Source organism: Podarcis raffonei, chromosome 1 (genome assembly GCF_027172205.1).
Source record: "Podarcis raffonei isolate rPodRaf1 chromosome 1, rPodRaf1.pri, whole genome shotgun sequence".
NCBI lineage: Eukaryota > Metazoa > Chordata > Lepidosauria > Squamata > Lacertidae > Podarcis > Podarcis raffonei.
Genome location: NC_070602.1, coordinates 36,339,616 through 36,364,209, shown reverse-complemented (window position 1 = coordinate 36,364,209; position 24,594 = coordinate 36,339,616). Strand labels below are relative to the sequence as shown.

The following is a 24,594-nucleotide window of genomic DNA, read 5'->3' as shown; positions in this document are numbered from 1 at the left end:
CTTTCCTTTAGTACTGAATATGTGAAAGGGTACACTAACATTGTGTTTTGTGCACTGTTATACTGTATGTGTGTGGTACTGTTTCACAACACAAGAAAGTACATAAGCAGACAAAAGGCTTCAGTTGTGTACAAGCATATATGAAAAGAAAGAGGAGGTAACTTGCTGATTTTTCCATTCCCCCTACATCCCCACTCTACCCTGCATCCTCCCGCACTGCTGTGAATACCCAACCCTCTGGAACAGGGGAGGGGGGAGGGGAGGGGAGGGGGAGGCAATGGGGTCATCATCCCTCCCTCTTCTGTACAAGAGAGTGAAGGGCATTGTGTTTCATGAGTGGAATTCCGCTCACAGCTTTTGAGCTCTTGGTGTTTGCCAAGCAACAACTGTTCTTCCTCTTGATGTTTGCAAAGCAAAGGCATTCAAAGTACATATACATTGCAATTTCCTGCATTATGATATGACGTTCAGTAATATACAGTCGTACCTCAGCTCCCAAACGCCTTGGGAGTCGAACATTCTGGCTCCCGGACGATCGAAAACTGGGAGTGTTCCGGTTTTCGAACATTCTTTTGGAAGCAGAACGTCCAGCGGGGCTTCCGTGGCTTCTGATTGGTTGCAGGAAGATCCAGCAGCCATTCGGAAGCTGCACCTTGGAAGTCAAACGTTTTGGAAGTCAAACGGACTTCCGGAATGGATTCTGTTTGGCTTCCAAGGTACAACTGTAATGAGATTTTTCACATACACATCAAAGACTTCAAATTGATAGACTTGCAATTTTGAACATGAACCCAGGATTGTGACTTATACACACATGCAAGCAAAGAACAGATATATAAATAAAATTCAATAGCTACGTTTGTAGTTCATACACATCACAAAAAAGGTACAGGGTAGTCAATCTCCTGCAGACAGAAAAAAAAATAGCCTAGAAGTTTTAAAATAAGAGCCAGAAGAACTTTTATGTGCCTTCTAAAATCTTGTTTCAAAATAACAACAAAAAGCAAGCAAGTCTGCCCAGCTCCAGTTTGCTTCTCAGTCTTTCTCACCATAATACCTGCCAAGATTGTAAATTGCTCCAACAAGCACTTAGGAAAAGCCGTTTCCCTAAAATAAACATTGCTGCTAATATAACGTCAGCTTTTCCAAACACTTCAGGTAAACAAGTTTACTCACTATTTGGAAAATACCCAAAGAAAACACTGAGGAATCTAGCCACCAACAAGCTTTTCTTACAAAAAAAAGAAAAAAGGAGGGGAGTAAGTATGAGTATCCATGTTGAAGGAGACACAGAGGTGCACTATGATTCTCAGGTGTCCTTGCTCTTCAAAACTGAAACAGGGAACTGAAAACCACTCTTATTTACTACTTTCCTTTCTATTACTTCAGCTAACCAGTGATGTTGCTCTCAGTATTTCTGCGCTTCTTTTTTGTTTTCTTACTTAAATTTATGTTCCTTTTTAAACAAGATTTGTCACCTCTCTTTTACCTCAGACTTCTGCTGCTATTGTTTTCTCACAGGAACTTGCTTCATAATTCACCTCATTCCTTAAGATGTTGTAGTGCTGAGCTGTTGCTTAAAGAAAAAAAAGGAATAAGGTTTCTGTTTTCCTTGCTTTCTCCTTCTTTTTGCAGGCTTTCGGGCAGGGTGTGTATGTCAATTCTTTACCCACTTCCTTTCACACACTTTAAACTCCTGCACTGGAAGTCTGATATCTTCTTTCGACTTGCAGTACTATTGTTAAGCTGATGGTGTTCCAGCTCTATCTTTCCCTCCCTCTTGTCTTACTGATATTTCCAACTGCCTTCATAGCCTCGCACATCACATCATTGTCTCAACCAGAAGAGTGCTTATTGTCTTGTCCCCTAAGCTTTTAATTTCACATTTGTTTTTCCCTTCCTTACAAATCACCATTCTTCTTTATTCACTGCAAGAACTTGGATTCCGTCTCACTTTTCACTTCACAAAACTGCTCTTATCAATTATATCTACATATTTTAAAAACAAATCCTTTCTTATCTACTGATTGTATAAACACCCTTATTCAGAGGCTCATTCCATCCCACGATGATTACCATGATATATTTTACTTAGCAATTTTCCTGCTTTTCAGTTTAAGGATACAATCCTGTACACACTTAACTGGAAGTAAGCCCCTTTTAAACTTTATGAGACTAAAGTAGCAATCCCAACCATACCTACTCATAAGTCCCATTAAATTCAATACAGCTTACTCCCAGATTACTCACAAGTCTTAACAAACTACAGTGCCCATAATCCTCTGAGAGAAAGAATGTGTCTTAAGGTATACAGTGGTACCTCGGGTTAAGAACTTAATCCATTCCAGGGGTCTGTTCTTAACCTGAAACGGTTCTTAATCTGAGGCACGCTTTTGCTAATGGGGCCTCCTGCTGCCGCTGCACTGCTGGTGCACAATTTCCATTCTTATCCTGGGGCAATGTTCTTAACCTGGAGCAACCACTTCCTGGTTAGTGGAGTTTGTAACCCAAAGCGTCTGTAACCTGAAGCATCTGTAACCCGAGGTACCACTGTAGTTTGTACATAGCCTCAGCTTTCCCTGGTTTCTTCCATTATCAATATTAAGATTAAACTGCACATTTTAAGTTCCTTCTTGTTCCTTTCCCTTATCTATTTTTATTTCTTCCTCTTGCTATTCGTCAAATGCTAGTTGTCTTACCAAACCTCTGCTACCTTCTGCTATTTCTCATCCTGATGCTTTGACTCCCCTGTTGCCATTTAGAAGGGCTTCTCTTTGTCCTCCTTTACAAAATGATTAAGGACTCCTCTCTTTTCTCTTGCTGCTGCTGATCTATTTTGATTCTCTTGTTCGGGGCTTTTTGCCACTCATTTCATTTGCCATTAGTTTCTCCCTCTCTCTCTCCATATCCTCATGTTTTTTAATCTCCATTGCGAGACAGGAGGAAGGGGTCTCTGCATATTTAAGGGAAGAAGACAATGTCAAACTGAAGGTGTTGGCAAGAAAGCTTCTGAAAACTATGCAAGCTAATAACTCTGCTGATCTTGCAAGATTGAACTCCAATCACAATTCCCCTGCCTCTTTCTCAATAGTGTTAGTAGTTCCAAATATTAACTTTGACTCCAGACCACACATACTTCCCTTTGCATACTAGAGTATCCTTCCATAATTTTAAGATTAAAAACTATGCTTTGACAGTAATTCTATGGCTTCTATGAAATTCTGGAGAACACTGTGCAACCCACATAAATATCAGAAGCCTTAATTTCTGACCTGCTTCCCCTTCTACAAGGGCTTCCGCTGATGCGGTTCATTAGGTTAACACTGTCCTGTGTCTTTACAAACACACACATACAGTCTTCTTCTGCACCCATGTTTTGATGGATTGTTACCTGCCCATGTAAACAAATTAGAGATGACATTGTCCCCTTAAGATACAGGTGGGTAACCTTCAATGCTCAATGCTTTCTGAAGCTGCCCCATTCTTCCAACCCATAAATTCATTTCATTTCATTTCATTAGTTTCCTCCTTGTTATTTGCCGGCTTTTAAAACTATTCTCTCCTCCCCCAACCTCTTTCTATGTAGTTACAGAACAACTGGAAGGGGCAATGTTTTATTTAATAAAAATAAACTGATTTTTTAAACACATATTTTCCTCGTTGAACTGCTCAGGTAAAAGCAGCTTTCCCCCAGCTGTCTGAGAACAAATTAGGAGGCTTCTGGCCAAGAACAAAACAGCAGGCTTCTGTGCTCTGTGTGTGCATGTATAGCATACAAAAGTCAGAAAGGAACTCAGTGGGGCTTACTTCTGAGTAGATAGCGAATTGTAATTTGAAGTAGCCATGGTGAAAAATGCAGCAGGGTGGTCTTCATTCCCTCTTAATTAATCCAGAACACTTTTGTCTCCACTCACCACCAACCTACAGCCCCCAACAGATTATCCTCAAATGTATGAGACCTTCAACAGAAACAAAATTGCCCACTCATGGTTTTAAAAAATTAATAAATGCAGCCCAAGAGGATCAGATGAAAAAGACTAGCTACTACAGAATCCTGTTTCCAGCAGTGGTCAGCTACATATTTCCCAGGAATCCCTCCTGAAGTGATATTTAGTGGCATGGCTGATGAGTAGACTTACCACCCATGCATTTGTCCAATTCCTCTTTAGGCCATCTAAACCCATAGACATTATCACATACTGTGGCACTGATTTTTTTAAAAATGCATTATGTTAAATACTTGCTTTTCTTTGTCTCAAATCTACTGCCAATGAAGTTCATTTAGAAGAGCAGACCCAGAATAGCTGGCTGCAAAATAAAATTGGCACTCCCAATTCTATTAACAATGCAGAATTTGTTGTCTTAAGGTTCTGAACACCTTTGAGTGTGATGAAGGCTCCTCTCCTTTGTGCACATCAGGCCCATCAGGAACTGTTTAGAAATAAGCACATCTATTTTTGCCACTATGGTCTGAAGGTGCAAGGCAAGGACATGTTTTCGTTCTCAGACTGTTTCTGTGCATTCTTTTCCACACAAAGGTCTTCTCTTCTCATTCATGAAGATTCCTATAGCATTTCGTAGGCCTCGTTTCTATAAAAGCTTCAGAGCGGTAAAATGCAAGCCAGACAAGTCACTGTGACAGCTGAGTTTCAATCATTGTTTGGTTGCCATGGCAGCCCAACCAGGCTTTTTAGCAGATTAAACACTTTATTTATTGGACAGAACAAACAAATGCATATTGGCTTAAAACTTACATGATACGCAAACACACACACACACCCAAAGTGTGGCAAGTATATCAAATAAGATTTAAGACCTCAAGGTTTTGTTGAGTTTTTCCATTAAAAAAACTTTAGTAAGGGAAAGACAGGGAAATAAAACCAAGGTATCTCAGTGTGCATTAAACATGTTCAGAGTCTATGGAAAGCTGACTGTTTTAGAAGATATCTCTACAGGAAAGAGATACAGTGGTACCTCGAGTTACAGACGCTTCAGGTTACAGACACCACTAACCCAGAAGTAGTACCTCAGGTTAAGAACTGTGCTTCAGGATGAGAACAGAAATCACATGGTGGCAGCACGGAGGCAACGGGAGGCCCCATTAGCTAAAGTGGTACCTCAGGTTAAGAACAGTTTCAGGTTAAGAACGGACCTCCAGAACGAATTAAGTTCTTAACCCGAGGTACCACTGTAAAGCTATAAAGATGGGCTAGAGGTACAATGGGAGGGGGGAGGAGAGAGAGGGAGAGGGAGAGAGGAGGCTTTAAAAAAAGTTCCCATTGGCATCCTACCTACACTTGGGAGTGGGAGTTCTTCCTGATCAGGTGAGCAGGAGGGACTCGGAAATGATTCACACAACCAACTTTTTACAATGTGTGGAGTAAACAGGACTGGCTCTCCCCCCCCCCAACTATTTTGGCTTCTTTTACTAGTCTTGGGAATGCTCCAACATGGATGAGCTTCTCTTCTGAAATGCATCCTTCAACTAGAGAAAACTTTATTTCTTGCCTAATGAAATTTTCTATGTACTTCAGTTCTGCAGACTGTCCATACATTAGGACTTGGTATTTAAAAACACACACACACACACAAAATCAGACTATATTCCAAAGCCCTTCAGACAGCAGCCCTGTGGTAAATATTTGGAATGATTACAAGCCTACACATTCGCATTCAGTTGAAACAATCATTCCCAGTTAAAGATCTAAAAGAATAGTACAGTGTCAGTATAAGGCACTTTTCTTCAGTTCAATATTGCCTTTAGAAAGGCACATTCATGCCACATTCTTCGCTGCCCTCCAATATTTCCTTGGCACTTCCAAATGCTTACATCTCTTCCTCATTTCCTACAAGGAACTACTGGAATAAAATTGTTGACATATTACATTCAGCTCCATGGTGGGTGAAAAAATAGCCGCCCCCAGTCATCACTGACAAAAGTTTTTTGACAGTCAAATTCCAATTAGTCCTTTGTGACCAAAACTACTTTGAAAATTTTGAAATAATCAGCATTAAAGTTTCCTTGAATTGAACTGACTTTATTTTAATACTCTCTACCATCCTGGAGCCTCACTTCACCCTCACATTCTTTTCCACAAGTCTTTTGCAATGCCATCCTATGCTTGTTTTACTCAGAAGTAAATTCTACCATGGTCAGCCATGTTTAATCTCCTGCAAATGTCTCTAAGATTGAGCTGAAGAGTAAGAATTCTTCACTGATGGAAGTACCCACCCCATGGGTTCCTCCATGACTCACAGATCTGGAGGCACCTTTTCGTTGGATGGAGGCAAGTCCAGCTAGCGACTCACACAGAGATAGAACTGGGAACCTCGTCTGACAGCAAGGTACTTCTGTTTAACCTCTGGAATTTGGTGTTCTGGATCCATTCACACCCAAGTCAGAGCATTCAAGAACCATTCATCCCCATAGAGTCTGATTGGAAGGAGATATGGCTGGATGGACCCGATAACCATGCAGAGATGCAACAGACAGCTTCTGTACAAGTGGGTGCTTTGGGCTCATGTGAGCCTTTAATTAACTTGTCTTACAGTGTGCTACATGGTGTAGCCTTGGTAGTAGCTCTTGATGGCATTCCTTTTGCCTGTGCATGCATCCCTATTTTTGTCCACGAAACGTTGGAAGTCTGCTGTTCCCACAAGGCAAAGCCAGTGCACTAGCATCTAGGAAGGAGAAAGCCACTATATGCTAACAGAGGAAGTGTGGAAGTGCTTTAGTACCATAGCAGAAGAGGAGGGTTGCTAGATTCCATCTACACCTCACGCTCTGTACACGGAAATAACAAGGCTGCAGCTTTAAGTATCTGCATAAAAGTGATTAATAATTACTTCTTAACATATTTTGGATTGTTTAGATCATTATCTATATTGTACATTCATTTCTGCATTCAACTTCTTACATTTTAAAACTAGCTTTCGTTGATGGATTTAAGACACCTAAAGCAGGTGAACTGAACTTGTTCTCTTGTATTACAACTAGTTACTCACCTGGGATAAAAACTAATTTCTTTTCTTGTGTGCAGCTAGTGTGGCTAGCAAGGTCTTTTTGCCAAAATATCTTTTAGAACAGAAAATACCATTGTATAGCCCTAGTACATTATCATAATAGATGCCTTTCTTATCCTCAAGAACAAAGAAATATGCAACCCTCTTATGTTACCTTGAATTCTTTTTTAAACCAATGTATTTTCAGAAGCATGTGTTGTTTGTTAATGATTATGCCTGTTCAGTGAACTCCACAAACACTTCAGTGCTCTGTCTAGGGTTAATTTATTCACAATCCACATCAACATTCCACAGTGACCCATGGCATTCTCTCTACAAACACACCGGTAGAATATTTTGGAATGAATGTATCAGGTAATTCATCTCTTTAAAGAATGTTTTACCTGCTACAAAAACTATGGAAACTGAGTTGGTTAGGTAGAAGAAACAGAAACTGGGTCCACAACTAAAATTAACCTCCTACCTTTTCTCTTTATTAAAATGCCTCATTAAACAAGGCAGTCATTAAACATGACCCAGAAATTGTTAACAATTTAATATGGGTGGACAAGAAAGCCAAGAGTGGGTTTTTGCCTCTTCAGAAGCAAAAACCCAAGGAGGAATATGAGACAAAGTTGTTTTGCCTATCATATTTAAATCTCTCTTAAAGTTATGAAACTGTACAACTTATTTAGCTTGTGCAATGGTTCTGTCTAAATAATTTTTATGTTAACTATCTTACACTTTTATGTTGGAACAGAAACATGTCCTAACATGAAACCTTTGTCTGCAATCTGCTTTGTGATTCATTCATTCATTCATTCATTCACACAGTGTACGGAGTTATACACAGATCTTGGTCCCACAGGATGCAGTGAGGGCCACCAACCTAGATGGATTTAAAAGAAGATTAGACAAATTCATGCAAAAGGACGCTATCAATGACTACTAGGCATGATGGCTATGCTCTGCCTCTATAGGTGGAAGCAGCGGTGCTTCTGAATCTGAGTTGCTGGAAACCACAAGACAGGAAAATGCTCCTGTACTTGAATCCTGCATGCAGATTTCCCATGGGCATCTGACCAGCCACTGTGAGAACAGAATGCTGGACCAAATGGGCCATGGGCCTGATCCAGCAGGCTCTTACGTTCTTAAAAAAAACAACTGAATTTATTATTTTACTTTGGATGTGGATAAAGAAATAAATGATACAGAATGGCCTCAATGAAGAAATTTTCTCCACAGGAACAAAATAAATGATCCCAGAAGTTCATGGAGAATTTCTGATACCCAGCAATTCACAAATGTTAGAATCAAGGCCAGGGTCCAAAAAAAACTGCAACTAGTTCCATGGGCTAGAGACATTATTTATAATCCAGTTTAAAAATTCTATGCATTTTGCCAGAATTGGTCCCAATGAGGTTTACTCAAAAAGGCTTTGAAGTTTTCCCCTTTTTTAGAACAGCAACCCCAGCACACTGCATGGGACATCATTTATTAAACCAGATCGTAATATGGGATGAAAATCTGCTGTCCAAAGGAGGAAAGAGTCAACAATCCCATTGGACATGCTAAATCCTTGGGTGCACCTAAGACGAAGAATGAGGCCGCATGGCTGGCACAGCAGCGATTTACGCTGCCGTCCACGCCCCCTCGAAGGCACCTGGTTGGGTGCCTGCCCGTGGGCGTGGTGCCAGCCAGGTGAGTGGGAGGCAGGGGGCTAACGCCCCCTGCTTCAGGCGGAGACCGGCTCCCGCCCACAACCACTCCCCTCTTTTGCAGGAGGAGAGTCTTTACAAATTAGACACTTTGGCATGGATCCTAAGATTTTGCTCTATAATCTAAAAGAGCTTCTGCTCAGAGAAGAGAGTTGTATTAGTGAAAGTAAAGAGTGAGTTCAACTCCACTTCTGTGAACAGAGGAAAAAGTTAGGATCCAAGCTTTTACGAACACTTTAGAATAAGCCTCTGCAAACTGACTGACTTCAGGGAGATCTATGTACTATATACACACAACTATATACCATATTTTTCCATGTATAATACACCCCCTATTTTGGGGGACTCCAAATTAAGTAAACACCCCTCAGCACTACCAGTGTATAAGACGAGCCCCAATTTTAAACCTAATATTTTGGTTAAAAAAAACCCTATTCTTATACACGGAAAATCCGTCAATAATTTATACTTTCATAACACAGAGTACAGCAAACTAACTTCTTCACAATTGTGACAGGAGTGGTATATAATAAGGACATTTTGAAAAGTATTTTACATTTATTTTGACAATTTATATACTGCTGAACTACTATTGTTTATAAGCAGTGTGTGAGCAACTCAATGCAACAATGATAAAAATCTGTAAAAATTGGTATCCATGACTGGATATGAAATGAGATACAGTAGTGGTGTTGTTTTCAAGACTTGAGGGTCAAGCGATTTCAAATGAATACAGTGATGCCTGCCTAAACCTATACATGATTATTAAAAATGAAATATAGAATTTGATGTAGTGCTAAGCGGGATATATGCACAAGGAACAAAGTCTGCATGCACAATGAGACTTCCCCACCTCCTCCCCCTGTGCTCCCCTAAACCTTTTCTGGAGTTTTCCTCCAGCCCTGCAGAGCAGATTTTAGTAGACTTGTTAGTTGAACCCCACCCTGAATAAATATTAATAGAAAGCACTGCAAAGATGACAACTCATATGGTACCCAAACCCCTCCCACTTTTCTATGGTATTATATCAAGGTTCCACAAGAAGCTATGCATTCAGTAAGATGAAAAGTGTTGATTTGTCTTAACTTTGACTGTATGTTGCCATGACTGTCCTGCTATGGCAGGACATATAGCAACATTTTACTTTGCAATGTGGCCTGTCATATGGCAGGAAGTTCAGGGTTGGTAAAATTATCTACAGGACTTGAAATTTACAGGGTTTTCGAACTATTGATAAAACCTGTGTAACTACACTTTTAAAGTGTTTAATTATTTAGATATCCTTCAAAAAGGCAATAAAATTTCACTCTTAGAGTGCTAAAAATAAAATGTTCTGCCAAGAATGAGAAAAGTTCCTTCTGAATAATATCAAACATGCAGAAATATGTAAACCTAACAAAAGAGGGGGGTTTTCACCTTGTGAGAACACTATAATTTTAGCCAACTAGTAGGTGTTTCTTCTGAACAGAATAGCAGTTGATAAACTCATGCAATTCCATACTATAAATATAACAGCTTTAAAAAGTTGCCTTTAAGTAATATTGAGCTGTCTTTAAAGTTTCCCCGTCAAAAATAATGCACATGAATACATGCAAGGAAGAGAAAGAAGAATCACATTTTAAAAGCCACTGAATTTTCAAAGTCAGGGCTCCCACAATAGGTCAATGTCCAAATTTCTTTCCTTTGTCTTTCTATGCCTAAAAGTTCTAAGAAAATAGTTAAAATATTTGTTTCAAAATGCCTCTTGCATTGCATTCATATATGCGCACGAACATACCCCAATCATTCTATAGGAAGCGTCTTCTTTGTTGAAAGCATGGTGCCAAGTCATTGTTTATCAAATGGTGCAGGAACTTAGAAAATAAGAGGCTTGAACTAGCAATTTCAGAGGCAAGACTAAAATATCGTGCTTTATTTAGAGTGTCCCATGCCACTTATTACGCTTGGCAAGGCAAATGCCCTCTTTTCATTCTATCCCTGGCTATTCACAGAAAACTGAACCTCCAAGAATGCCACAAAGAACTGGGATGAAGTGGTCCTCTTAGAGCCTCTCCATAGCTCAGATATGAACTACTCTGGCAAAGAAGGATGATAGAATAAGACTTTTACTATGGGGGGAATTGCATTCAGACTCAATGCAGGCAAATCGAAACAGGAAGAGCCACTGGAGAGAAGGAAAGATGGAGTCAGGAATCCTGTATGGAATTAAGCCCAGTCCCAACTACAGAAGAGGAAATGGACCAACATTACACAGCTGTCAGTCGAAACGTAATTGTGGTTCAGTGAATAAATAGTACTTTAGAAATAAGTATAAACACATTAATCACCCAGGTTATTCCATATACTCTTTGATGGAAATTGGAAGTTTGTAGCCTTCAAATTTCAACAAGACGAAAAGATTCTGATGACTCTGGAGCCCCACCATCATGACCTCAACCCTGAGCAGCAGCCAGGGTTAGAGCGTTGAGTAGGAAGCAGACAGATCAATATAACCATGGTGCAACTTATGGTAATGCTGATCCCAGCCCTAGCCCCAGCACTAAGCATGAACAAGAATTAAGCATGAACTGGAGTCCTTGAGGCAGGAATTCCAGAAACTGAGCCAATTTATTTTGAAGAATCTGCCCACTGGGAGCCTCATGCTCCCTACTGCCTGCTTGCCTGCATAAGCAAGGAGCTCACAGAGGCAATGGAGTGCTAGTCTTTAGGCCAGAAGACTATCCTTTTAAGGCTACATTCTTGAAGAAAACAACAGAGCTTGGACGGGAGAGTCTGGTGCAAAGGGAATGAAAGACCTCAACTGAGCTTGAGCTTTTTTCCCTTTCCTGTTTGGAGCTATCCAAGGTCCTGCAGCTTCATGCCAACCCTACCTGTCTCCCTAACCCACTTGTCTCACATACACTGCACCCTACATGGGTTCCTAATCAAAAGCTGAACAGCACATTATGAAACTGTAGAGGGGGGAAATAGGCGATAATCGCTAGTCCATACAAAAGTAGAATAAGCAGGCTTCTGTAGCACTGGAACGTTTTCTCAACCAGGTCAGTATCAATAATGATGCAATCAGTCATCTTTTAAAGTTGGTTTCCATTACAGTCTCTCGTGGTTGAAGACAGCAAAGTCATAATTTAATCATTTGACAATCTCATAACTGTAAGCATTCCATTTGATTGACTGCCTTGTTCACCCTGGGTTTTGTAAACGCTTTAACTTTAGTATGGGATGACCATCGAGCTCTCTTTTCACAATGGTGATAGATGGGTATAAATCATTTTGATGCGGGTCTGCCATATTTCTCCCCCTCTCTTGGCATGGGGGCTGGATGTCAACCATGAAAGGGATTTCAATGCCACTGGCAATCACCTCGTTCCTTGAGGTTAATATTTTTCCAGGTTGAAGTCTGGCAGATGAACTTTTGACTTTTCCAGGCTGGGGTGAGTTCTAGAAATTGGCCTTATTCCTGTATTATAGGCATTTGTTTATTGGAGAAGCCTTGCTCAAAGGAGATCAAGTCCTGGTGTTCTATGTTGATTACGGCATCAGGCTCCTCTTCTTAGTCATGAGCTAAAAGTAATTTGAACTTAGCTGCAATACTTTTATGGGATGGCTCTGGTTAGTCTATTTCATCTGTTTCAAGAGTTGATTTTTGGTTATTTTAGTTATTTACAATGAGCAATAAAGATGATACTAAGTACAATAAATAACCAACACAAGGCTATTGCTATGACAGATCATTTTGGGTAGCAAAGCCTACTCCATGTACAGTGGTACCTCTGGTTAAGAACTTAATTCTTTCTGGAGGTCCGTCCTTAACCTTTCTTAACCTGAGGTAACACTTTAGCTAATGGGGCCTCCCGCTGCCGCCACGCCGCTGGAGCACAATTTCTGTTCTCATCCTGAAGCAAAGTTCTTAACCTGAGGTACTATTTCTGGGTTAGCGGAGTCTGTAACCTGAAGCATCTCTAACCTGAAGCATCTGTAACCCAAGGTACCACTGTACTCTATTCCCAACTTAAGAATGAAAAGTGACAAAAGGCAACAAAAGAGGTTTAAAGAGGCTCTCAAGTCAAATCTTTAAAAATATGGTATAAGCACTGATAACTGAGAAGCACTGGCCTGTGAGCACTCCAATTGGAGAACAGCCTTTACGAAAGGTGTCATGGAGTTTGAGAAAGCACAAACTCAGGGCAAAAAAGAGGAATGAGCTAAGAGGAAGGCACATTGGGCAAACCCTCACCATGATCAACTCCCAACCGGAAACCTATGTCCCCACTGTGGAAGGCCGTGTGGATCCAGAATTGGCCTCCACAGTCACTTATGGACTCATTGTTAAGAACATGTTCATGGAAGATAATCTTACTCGGCTACGAGTGATCACCAAAGAATAAGTAGATTGCTATGTCAATACTCATCAAAGACAAAACAAAGTCATTGTAATAGGAAACTGACATTTCAGGTTTAGTGCTTTGATATTAAAATGCTATTAGATTTGTTTTATATATCTGAGCCCAAAGGTACTTTAAATAACACAAGACACAAATGCAAATAGATCAATAACTTGAATCCAAGGGAATACAGGGTCTGTAATGTACAGCTACCTAACAGAATGTTTGTACAGTAATATGCAAAAGACCCATTTCACTTATCACAGAAAAGTAGACTTGTGTTTTCTACAAAGCATACATCCAACTGATAACTGCAGTCTAGCTTGGCTCCTTGACAATCATACCTTAGATTTGTCAACAAAATTCATTATGTTATGTGTTTAGATATACTGTATTTTTCGCTCTATAGGACGCACTTTTTCCCTCCTAAAAAGCAAGGGAAAATGTGTGTCCGTCCTATGGAGTGAATGCAGGGGGGAGGCAGTCGGGGAAAGCCCCCAAGAGCCGCATACAAGCTCCGTGCAGCTCTTGCGGGCTTTTCCCCAGGAGGGAGAAGGGACTGACTGGCCACATCAGTCCCTTCTCCCACCTCGTAGAAAAGCCAGCAGAAGCCGCACAGCCCCTTTAAAGAGCACGCGGCTTCTGCGGGAGGTGGGGGAATTCCTCCACCTCCCAGAAAAGCCAGCAGAAGCCACACACCCTTTAAGGAGCGCACCGCTCTTGGGGGCTTTTCCCTAAGGAGGGACAAGGGACTGACTAGCCGCGTCAGTCCCTTCTCCCTCCTCGTAGAAAAGCCTGCAGGAGCCATGTGCTCCTTAAAGGGTGTGTGGCTCCTGTGGGCTTTTGCGAGAGATGGGGGAATTCCCCCACCTCCTGCAAAAGCAGGGAGAAGGTCCAGGAGAAGCGCACAGGCTGTGGGCTTCTGTCCGCTTCTCCCCAAACTGTGGGCTTTTGCGGGAGGTGGGGGAATTCCCCCACTTCCCGCAAAAGCAGGGAGAAGGTCTGTGAGAAGTGCACAGGCTGCCTGCAACCTGTTCACTGCTCCCAGAGCTGGGGGGGAATCATATTTTTTTCCTTGATTTCCCCCTCTGAAAACTAGGTGCGCCCTATGGTCAGGTGCGCCCCATGGAGCGAAAAATACAGTATGTATAAAATTGTAGCTGTGCGCCTAAAATGTAATATGTAAGGTGGCCTAATGTACAGGTAGTCCTGCATTTTGTTTGTGTGATTTGTGTTTCTTAATTGTTTCTGAAAGCCGTGTTTTCTTAACACTCACAGTAAACTGAACAATTCAGTATAACAGATAAATAAGACAACTCACAGTAAGTTGAGTAATTTAGTGTAACAGTTGAAGGTCTAATTGGCAAAGTGTCCACTGATCTTAGTGCTAATGGGCTTTGCACAGCTCTGAATAAAAGTTCTGTGTTAAGCAAAAGTTTTCACATCAACAGTCATCAACGCTGGTTAGCCACTTGCTGTGTTTCCCACTTATTTGAACAATTTTCAGTGTACTACAATACAGTCAAGACACACATGAAAAACTGACTACTACTGCTTTTGCATGTGCAAGGTGAAAAAGAGTTGTGACGTGCCCAAATGTGAAAGCCAAGCCATATCATTCTGTAAATACAAAATATATAATTATTTCTATTCTGAACTTAATCACCTTTTTTGGGGGGTAAAGGGGATTCTGGCTGTAAAATGTAATAAACCACACTGTCTGTTTCTATATACAAAACTATATTCAGCTTACAATTTAGTAAATTTCCATGATAAATTTAGAATGGTAGGCAGTAAATGGAGTCAACTGGGAGCCATTTTCATTATGGAAGTAAATAACAAGGGTGACTGAAAATATGGGATGTCCATACTGAAACTTTAAAGTTGTTGGGAGCTCAAAGCCTTCATAGTTATGCTGCAACAATTTTTGCTAATCGTGTCAAACCTACAAGGCTATACTATGAAGGAACTGGGACCTATTTGAAATTACATGGTCTCTAAAACCTTTTACAGATATGTATATGCAAAGTATCATGAATGTAAGGTAGTGTATAGATTTAGATAGCGTAAAACTATCTAAATGGTATAGTTTATACATTGAAGAAAGCAGGAAAAGTGTACATTATTTCCACCCCTGAAATTGATTCACATTCTTGGCACAAGAGAGAGAACCCGTGAACTTCAGCCTTAGGACTCAATACTTACCTGTAATCTAAAAGTTCATTTCTCATTATTCTCATACTTTGAACATTTATTCACATGCAAAATATCACAATGAGGAACAAAGAAATAATATCAAATCTTGCCAAAATTTAGATGTGCTTTTTTCTTTCTTTTGAAATTACTTCTCAAAAGGTAACATTTTTACTCTGATACATTTAAACAACTCTACATTCTAACTTTAGAACTTGGAGAGAGGAGGTAGCTCAATTTTGGGGAAGAAAATCTAGTTTAGTTTAAAACTCTCATGCAAATAATAAAAATAATTGAGAACACAGAAGACTTTATCTTTAACTAGCAATTATGTTAATAACAATTTGAACAAGAATCACATTGATGGTGCTGTCACACTTCTAAAATAGCTAATTTTTTATACATAAAAAACCAGGAAATAAGCCAATAAGCAGATTTTAAACTTTAAAAAGATGACAACTCAATAAGCCAAGAATTTCATTTTATATTTGCATAATATTAAGTTAAAACTATAGTTGTAAGGATTTTGAATTAAGAAAGTTAGACTCTTTTACATATGCATGCATGCACACACAAATTAGAGAAAGAATAACTCTGAATGCAAATGCAAATCCTAAGAATAGATTCAACAAAAGTTTGGGCGACATCCAACTATGTCATTCTCAGAGTAGATCCACTGAAATCTATGGATCAAAATCAGACAAGGAATACATTTTATCTTGGGAATATTGACCTTACAAGCCAAGCACATGGGCCCCAAGACTGACCTTGTATCTGTGCACATTTTAAAAATTCTAATCTGTTTCCATAATCTTTGCTTCAATCTATAATTTGGGTTCTGAGCTACTCTATATAAAAACATTCTCTCTGTTCCTCATTGAGAATCTAAAAGGGACTATAAAATTTCCCCTTTGGGCCATGGATTAAAATTCAGGTACAAGAGGCCCTGCAGGATGAAGCCTGCCAAATTGCAGACAAATACGGTATATCCAGGGACTTTTTGTGAGGCTAGTTAGAGTGATTCACTTTCCTCAAAAATCTCATATGTGAAAGAAGGAGAAGGGTTTTGCTCTTTCTAACCTTAAACTAATTAGGAGGCGGCCAAATAGTGTGCATTCTTCCTTTTATTTATTTTTAACCATGCAGTTTCACACCAAAGTATTCAGGTAGCAATATTTCATATCCTCAAGTATCTTTCTTAAACAAGTGGGGTATCTGTCCCTTTCCCCACCTTTTGGAATAGCAAACTCCAATATTTTGTAAGGCATTTCTAGAACAATAACTGTTAATAAATCTTAAATAATATAAAATAAATTTAAGGTAAGCTATCAGAATTGAATATGCTTCCATCTTTCTTGAGAGACAATGGAAGAGTGCCCCATCTGGGGGAAAGTAAACTGTTGAAGAGTTACAGCACCATTAATATATGATGATTCATTGTTACAATTTATTCGCAGTGTTCCTTTCTCGGTGGGTTGAAGAAAGAGGAACACTGGAACCAGTACATTTCATTTCCTGTTGAAATCCAAGCTTATTGGTTCCAAGGCTCCACTTGCTGGCTTCTGCCTAGCATATTTCTACAACATAATCCTTCCAAGTAAATGTCATTCTTATAAAAAGCAAGGTCTATGTCACCTTTAATTTCAACTATCAGGATGACAGCCATAAAAAATGCCTCAGGTCAGGTTTAAACTGTTTACTGTATCTGTCAAAACCATTCCTTGGTTTCATATTAAAGGATCTGTGTAACCAAGTGTTCTGGCTGCAGGCAAATGTGGGTTTTTTTGTAAGTGGACAAAGCATTTAAGATACGGAAATTGTTTCTGTATATGGAAGCAGCCTTTGGTGGAAGAGTTACAGATGAAGAATTAAGAACCAGCTGTACTGCTGTAGCCTACATACTAGTTTTTTTTAAGGACTGGACAACTGCTAAATCAAAATAAGGTATGTCTAGAAAGAAAATAATACTCTTCATTAAGAAAAGCAATTAATATTTATGTTTGGTTGGTCTATGTCTGTAAAACTTTACTTCCACTTTCTGATTTGCTAGGAGAAATACCAAGCCCATACCGGAACGTAATGTGTGATTAGATGCATCAACAAATTAAAAATGAACAAATCACTGATTCCAGATGGTAGCCATACAATAGTTCATAAAGAACTCAAATGCCAAACTGCCGATCTTCTAAGAAAAATATGTAACTGATCCCTAAGATTGGTCTCTGCATATAAGGGTTGGCAAGTGATCAATGAAACACTATGTTAGTTTGTTTTTAAAAAAGAAAAAGAAAAAGAAAGAAAGAAATATGGGGACTGCAGGAAATTACAGGCTAAATAGCTTAACATCTGTTCCAGGTAAACTGGAAGAATTAATGAAGAAAAATGTCAAGCATATAGAGAAGAGGTTTTGAGGCCTGTGGGTGCATTTGGAATTTTGAAAAAGTGCCATGGATGCTACTGCACATGTCAGACCCTCAAAGTGTCCCTGTTTTCCAGGGACATCCCTGATTTAGAGAAGCCATCCAGGTTTCTGATTTGATCCCGGAATCTCCCGCTTTTCCTTAGGATGTCCCTATTTTCATTGGAGAAATGTTGGAGGGTATGGAGTTATCTGACCCCCAAGACATCAGAAGGCAATCTTGTTTAATGTTTTATCATGTTTTTATATATGTTGGAAGCTGTGAGGGGTATAAATAGTGAAAGTATCATTATGGAATGGGACGTCTCTATTTTCATCGGAGAAATGTTGGAGTAGGTCCCACTGAACTTAACAGACTTCTGAATAGACCTCCATAGGACTGATCTTTCTGTCTAATCCACACTTCTTTCTATGTCTCTCTGCATTCAGATGTGGGGATTTATTGCCTAAGTTTTACTGATGACAATTGCTGGCCCTTCTGTTCCAGTTTCTAAAGTTCATTTCACACTGCAGGACCTTGCTGCATTATGGAACTATGGCTTTTTGATCAATATACTGCTGTGCCATGCTAAATTTTAAATGGTGGGAAAGAACTGTAGGCCTGTATATCACCTCAAATTTCATCAGTGTGAAACTCCCACAATTATCCAAGTTAATGAAGTTGCAAATTGATGTTTTCTGGAAACAATTAGGACAGAAAAGAGTGCTAAACTACATTCCACTAGTTTTCCAGAAGTGGATTTTAAGTCATATGGAAGATCAAGATAAAATGTAAAAAAATGAACAAGGGAACACCATAAAGATAGAATAAAGTAGCATCTGATTGCAGCCTGTCCTTCTCTCTCACACACACCCTCATATGCAGGTATTTTAACAACACTCTCTCACACACTCTCAATACAGGATTGCCTTCAGACGGTTCAAGGTCAGCAAGTGATGCACATTGGGACACATATTTGTGGGATCTGAAATGGCAACGACATTAGATCGCAGTAGATAGCTTGATGGAAACCCCGTGTGCATCAGCTGTGAAAAAGGTGAATTCCACATTAGGAATCATGAGAAAATGGTTTGAATATAAATCTGCAACTATTCTAACACCATTATGCAAATCTATGGTTTGACCACATTTAGAATACTGGGGTCCTTCAAGTGAAGGGCAGATAATTAACAAATAAACAATACTGTTCTAGTTGCTGAACTACAAAGAGGATATTGTAGCAATGGAAAGTGTTCAGAAAAGGGTAGCCAAAATGATAATGGATCCGGAACAATTCCCCTATGAAGAAAGATCACAACAACATTTGAGGCTTTCAGCTTAGAAAAACAGCATGTAAGCAGGGACATTACAGAGGTGTATAAAGTTATACATGGTGTGGGGAAAAGGGCTAAAGAATAGTTTTCCTGCATCTCTCATACATGCAATGAAGCTGAATGTTGGAAGAGTCAGGGCGGACAAATAGAAGTACTTGTGCAAACGAAGGAATCTGCTCCCATAAGAGGTACTGATGGCCACCCACTTGGAGGGATTTAAAGAGAGGATTGGACAAATTCATGGAAGATAAGGCTACCCATGGCTACTAGCCATGATGCCTATGTTCTGCTTCTGAATATCAGTTGATGGGAATCTAAGAAGGGTAGCTTACAGGCTTCCGATAGGCAATTCAGTGGCCACTGCGAGAACAGCATGCAGAACTAGATGGGCCTTTGACCTGATCCAGGAGAGCTCTTCTTACGTTCTCAATATGGTCATGTTTTCCCCACGGTTATTGTCAACGCTAACATGAGTTACAAATGCCAATGAGAAGTAGAAGGAATTCAGCCTTCTGGGTTGATCCTCCTGTAGAGCTGCCCAGGTACCACACCTTGAATCCAACCACAGTGGTGGTGCCAGGAGTTGCACCTTCATCAGTTCTCGACAACCTCAGCTGCCTACAGATGAGGAATGACAAACTCAAGATTCCCCACACCATCTCCAGTGAGGCCAGTTGGGTGGGGTGAAAGGGCAGGAGGGCCATTCGGCCCAGCCTCATGCTCAAAGGTGGCCTCCAATTTAGACACTTGCTGCTGGAGGGGCATTTTATAGGTTTTACAACCTGTCTTTATGCATAATGGAGCAAAACATGACACACTCTCTCAGCTTAAGAGCTGCAAACAGAAGAAAACGAGAGATGTGATTTGGTATGACTTTTTTCTGTTAACCAATACTGATTTTGTCATATTAAAAAGTTTTAAAATATTAATGAATATTCATTTTAAAAACACATCAGTGCTCATGGCACAAGATTAGATTGTGCTGACTACATTGCCCCAGATAAGTTGATTATATATCAAGAAACTACGGTTACTCATTTTTGATGCCTTCTTTTGTCTTTGTTTGTTGTCATTTTCTAATTTTTATAATGGCTAGGGGCCTCAAAAGCTGGAAGCAGCACCTTATTTTTATTCGATGGAAACTAGATGTTTCTTACAGGATCATTGACTGGATGTGAATTTTGTTTTAGGCCTAATTTTGATTTAATTTGAAGCAGCTATTTGAGCAGTGGTGGGGAACTTCAGGGTGAGAGCGGCCCTTCAGGCCATTCTCATCTGTCCCTTGGGCCAGTCCCTAGACTACACCACTTACCAGCCCTGCTCCACATTCTTTGTGAGCACTTTTGCCTGGTTGGAGCTGCCATAGTGCCTCTTGCTTGACTGGGTGGAACATGGAAAGAGAGCAAGTACGTTTGGCACCATCCACTACCAGCATGAAGCCCCTGAAATGTGCATGAGGATGGAGTGTGCTCCTTGAGCTGAAGTTCTCTAAAGCAGGCATGGGGAACCTGACACTTATTGATTCAAGGAACTCCTATGGTTATTATCTTCAGATGCAAAAGGAAACAAGAAAATTCAGGATATTTCCACCATATCCCACTGCTGTTTTCACTAAGTCACAGATCACTGTGTTGGTTTATGGAACTCTTCCCACAAAATAACAACCCTGCTGTTGCTTCCCCAGATAAAAAAGGGTGAATCAACAGCCTTGCTCCTATGAAGAGCTGTTGACTCTTCCACATTCATTCCACATTCTGACTCACCACTTGAATGTGCAAATAAAACAGAGGCTGAATACAACTTATACAATACACAGAAGAAAGCAAAATGCAGTTTTTTGTATTTGGTTAACTTGAAAATCCACACAATCCAAGAGGGTTGTTAGAAATGAGCAATTCTGTTTTCTTGAACTGTTTTAGATTTTCTGTCACCACTTGCATAAACTACTTCTGTTTGCATTATAGTAAAAACCAAATAGCAACCACAAATTGATTGATCGTGGGCCTTTTTGTTAAAAGAATATTAATGAAATAATATTTCAAACAGACAAGTTGCTCCTCTGCTTATATAATTTTGAAATACATTTTAAAGCTACAATCCTCTAAACATGTATGAAGTCCCAGTTTTCAATAGGGCTTATATATATGCAGAGAGGACAGGATTGTGGCCTTAATTAGCTAATTCAAGCTATCCAGAATTGCAAGCGCTAGTGGGTTTCTCATCCTGCACACATCATTCACTATACAAATCTTAAAATAGCAATTCTTCTGTGTTATGGGGCTGGCCGATGAATGCTGTAGTTAAAGCACATTGTCTGAGCATCTGGAAGACTAAAAATCTCCAAGACCTCATCCTTCCAAACATATCATTAGACAATAAGGGTAATCTTAAATTTGTTTAAAGTCATAGTAGTGAGCTGCATATAATCAGTCTGGGATACTTGTTTGTGTTAGCTAGCAAAACTTTTCAAGCTGTAAAATGTGAATTGCCATTGCTTTAAATCCAAATGCCTTTCTCTTTATTTAAAAATAAATGTTAACTGTTATCAGTAATATGTTAACATGTATTAAGTTATGATCTCTGCTGTTTTAAGTTCACTGGCTATTCTGATCAAGAAGCCACAATGCCTATCAGCTGCCTTATCGCCGTCATTATTGTGAAAAGGTCCCTCCACCGCTTATAGTGAGCAGAGGGAGTTAGGCCCCCCCCCCCCAGGCAGAGGGCCTTCTCGGTGGTGGCGCCCACCCTGTGGAACACCCTCCCATCAGATGTCAAGGAAATAAACAACTATCTGACTTTTAGAAGACATCTGAAGGCAACCCTGTTTGGGGAAGTTTTTAATGTTTGGTGTTTTATATTGTTTTTAATCTTTTGGGAGCTGCCCAGAGTGGCTGGGGAAACCCAGCCGGATGGGCGGGGTATAAATATTATTATTATTATTATTATTATTATTATTATTATTATTATTATTATATTTAAAAGGTTCATGGGATTTCACTTGGATGCTCCCTGGGATGCTACTTTTTTTGCTTGTTCCGTACTGTTCTGATCTGGATTTTGTGGTTAATTTTGTGACAACTTTACATTTGGGGAGGACTGGGAAGGAATTTGACTTTAATGTCAGCACCCTGGTGCACCTTTAGAGAAGGCTGCCTGACTAACCACCTCACATTACTGGTTGGCTTGAGGGGCTTGCTTGGTCTGATGATCTTGGGATGCGCGAACCCACCCTACTGCCAACTCAGCTAGCAAAGATGAAGTAAAGGACTGTTCTGCCAATACATCATTATAACGGGGCTTAAGTGATTTACAATGTAAGCTGAATGAAAAGAATGGCAAATGTCTCTCAGGAAAACATTTAATCAATTGCTTGTTATTTACAAGCAAGATGTACAGACACCCATTTCCCATAAAACAGTCTTAATCATCTAGCACTTTTTGGTTTCTTTCTTGCATGAATATGTTTTGCTAATTTGCCCATAGATACAATGCCCATAATTGTTTATACTATTATTCCACTGTGGGGGAATCTCCACTATTCTCCCTACAACCTTTGCCAACTTTGTAGCACAATTACTTCACCCATATCTGCTTCTTAGCCCTTCTAAATTGCCACTGAAGTAATGTTACAGATTTCATAGATCACCCTTTTAGTTGCTTGAGAGCTCTGAAATACTGCTTTCTCAACTTCAGTTGAGGAGATGGGAATGTGGCCTATTACTGTTTTCTTAAGAAGAGAAATGCTGCACAAAGAAAATCTGAAAATATTTGGGCCTGGTTTTCCTAATTTTTGTACGAAGCCCTGCAAAAGAGAAAAGAATGGATCCATTTACCAGATTGTGTATTCTGCATATCTCATAACTTCCAAAACAGCATAGCCTACAGTATAATACAGGGATTAGAGACAACCAGAATGGTGGCTGTTGACTTGCCAAATTTTTCCCCAGTCTAATAATACAGTTTTGGGGAAATGGATTATCAATCTCATAAAGTTTTTGCAAACTTGCAAGAATAATAGGCACTGATTTCCATGAAGAACATTTATGTGGACTGATATCCAAAAGGCAACCATTATGAGCCATAAATTTTGAGAGTTTAAGAGTTGCATTAGCTGAAATGCTCTGTAATAATTTCTTCAGTTTGATGCATCTAATCCCCCGTAATACTTCTATATAGAATTGCCTGAGATAACCACAGGTTTACATCCATTGTGCTAAAGGAATTCAAAACGACCTGCTATTTCTTCAGCATCTGAGGTATAGATATTAAAAGGGTTAGAAAAAAATAAAACAAAGACTGGATGATGTCTTCATTTTTATGGCTGCAAACCTTCCCGATAGCAAAGTTTAATTATGTCAGGATTTTATATCCTTACCTAGTAGTTTAGTAAGATCTCTAAAATTATTGACTTGTAACAGAATAATTTGAAGGGTGTTATTTATTTACACTGAGGGAACAGCACCCTTATGACACTATTTCCTGATATAAAGGTACATACAACCACAAACAAGGATACCCTCTAATTTTAACATTCAACCAGTTTCAAATGGAAGGAATGTTTCTACTTTGTTTGTTTTTAAAGAAGACAAAATTTGTGGAAATTAGGACAGCAACACTTAACAATATGTACAGGGAAACCTGTTGCCTTTGCAAGAAATCCTTAAATACTGGATTGATGTACATGAATTGGCAAAGGATACTACAATTGCTGGTATTAAAACAAATGCTGTAAACTGTTGGCATGACAAGGGTAGGAGACTTCTGAAAAGTCAGCTGGTTTACTGTTTGAATGTTGTTACCCTTGTTCTGCCATTGCAACAGAGCATCAGCAAAGACCATTCTGATTGTTAAGAGAGAAAAAGAGAAAGGTTAATGACATCAGGCGTAGGGTGAGTAAAGGCAGGGCTTGAAGAAAAAAATTAAGAGCTGGGCTCCCGATTGCTCTTTTGCACTAGAACAAGGCATGCTCCCAACAATCCAACCAGCTGAGTGTCCTTTGCTCAAGGAGGCAGAAATGGTTTGTCGGACCACTTTTCTATCCCAGCAGCAGTGGTGGTGGGGCAGGTGTGTGTGTGAAGGGAACAGACTTACTTCTGTTACTTATGCCAGCAGCAGCAGGGCAGGAGAGGAATGGGTGCTTCATATCTCTCCTCCAACCCCCTGCTAGTCCTTCAGAGTAAGCAACAGAATAAACCTGCATATTAAAATGTGGGCTATCACTTAGTCCAGTGGCAAGTGGTGGTGGGGAGAAAGATTATTTCTCCCCTTTGCCCCACCTCCACCCTGCTCCTCCTCCTGAGGAAAGCAAGAGAAGAATATCAGCATTTTTCAAGTGAAGGCCTGTTTATACCAGCAGCAGGGAGAGAAGAGGGATCGGGAGGAGCTGAGAAGCCCCTCCCACCTGTCAGATTTGGCCTGCGAGGCTAATTTTGATAAAGATCTGGGCTGCAGAGCCTAAAAGGTCGCCCACATCAGGGTTATGTCCTGATTTAAAATTCCCAATACTCGTTATTGTGAGCCCAAAGTAAATAAATATACAACGCAGTTACAGTGGTACCTCGGG

At 39.9% G+C, this 24,594-nt stretch overlaps 1 protein-coding gene across 5 annotated transcripts in view; it reads right to left on the bottom strand.

Annotated features, from left to right (window-relative positions):
- The window catches only part of PRKD1 (protein kinase D1), a 98,630-nt gene that overhangs the window by 50,710 nt on the left and 23,326 nt on the right, over positions 1-24,594 (bottom strand). The window lies entirely within an intron of this gene.